Here is a 1,295-nt window from a genome sequence, read left to right as displayed (position 1 = left end):
CGATATGCCAAACACAGTAACAACAAGTCTTACAATGGTGACATTACTGGGCCCGCTCAAGCAAATCGATGACAACGGGAGGACAGTGACAGTGACAGTGATATCTCTGCTATTAAGAAATTCTGAGAAATCTGATCCAAGGCCTGGTCAGAGTGGTGAGCAGAGGCAGGTGCAGGAAGCAGTTTTGCATGCAGGCACCTCCCTTCTCTGGGGCAGGGGAGGGATAAGAGCTGCGAGAGAGTCAGGCCCAGGGTTGGGGAGTCAACAGGCAGCACTTTGGGCATCTCCACCATGACCTGGGCTCTTCTCTTCCTCAGCCTTCTCAGTCAGGGAGCAGGTGAGGAAAGGGACCTCGACACTTTAAGGCTTACCCTTTGTCTTCCCTCCTCAGGTTCATCTAGAATCAGCCTGAACTCACCAGTGTTTTATTTTCTCTTTCTTTCAGGGGCCTGGGCCCAGAATATCCTGACTCAGCCTCTCTCAGTGTCTGGGACTCAGGGACAGACAGTCACCATCTCTTGTACAGGAACCAGCAATGACATTGGAATAACTAGTGATGTCTCCTGGTACCAGCAGCACGAGGGCACAGCTCCCAAATTGCTGATTTACAATGTCAATAAGCAGCCATCAGGGATCCCTGATAGCTTCTCTGGCTCCAAGTCTGGCAACACAATGACCTGACCATCTCTGGGCTCAAGCCTGAGGACGAGGCTGATTACTATTGTTGCTCATATAGAAGTAGTTACACTTTCCACAGCAGCTGCTGTACACAGGGAAGTGAGACAAAAACCTGTTCTCAACCTCCTCAGACTGCCACACTTTTAATCCATGTTTTGCTGTTTTCATCTCAGTTAAAAAATTTTAGCTAATGCAAAGTTTGTATAACAAAGAAATCTTCCATGAATTTAATTTGCTGTACATATATTTTTCCATATTTACTATTTACTATATTCATTTTGAATTCTCTCACCATATATGTATTAAAGAATAGATTGATTATAAGTTATTTTAATCACTTATACAATACTTATGTAGAATATTTTTTCTTGTTTTCTATCTTTCAAAACATTTATTTTGTATCTTATATTTAATATTTTGTATGTAAGATATTTTATATTCCTTCTATAGTTTACTATATTCACATTTGTGCATCTGTTAGCACTATTATTCATTAACTCTTTTATGTCCCTAAAGAAATTCCTATTTCATTACCAGTACCTCTCAATTCTCTCCTAGCTTAAACTCACATAAACAAAAATAAACATTACTGCTGCTTATAATTGCTTATTTGAGTC

The 1,295-nt window shown here is 40.8% G+C and overlaps 1 pseudogene; it reads left to right on the top strand.

The window, feature by feature from the left end:
- Positions 1 to 291: 291 nt before the first annotated feature.
- On the top strand, positions 292 to 869 carry LOC130022869 (immunoglobulin lambda variable 2-11-like; annotated as a pseudogene).
- Positions 870 to 1,295: the final 426 nt, after the last annotated feature.

Source organism: Sorex fumeus, unplaced genomic scaffold (assembly GCF_029834395.1).
Source record: "Sorex fumeus unplaced genomic scaffold, SorFum_2.1 ptg000021l, whole genome shotgun sequence".
In the NCBI taxonomy this organism is placed as follows: Eukaryota; Metazoa; Chordata; class Mammalia; order Eulipotyphla; family Soricidae; genus Sorex; species Sorex fumeus.
This window is presented reverse-complemented; position numbering and strand designations above follow the sequence as displayed.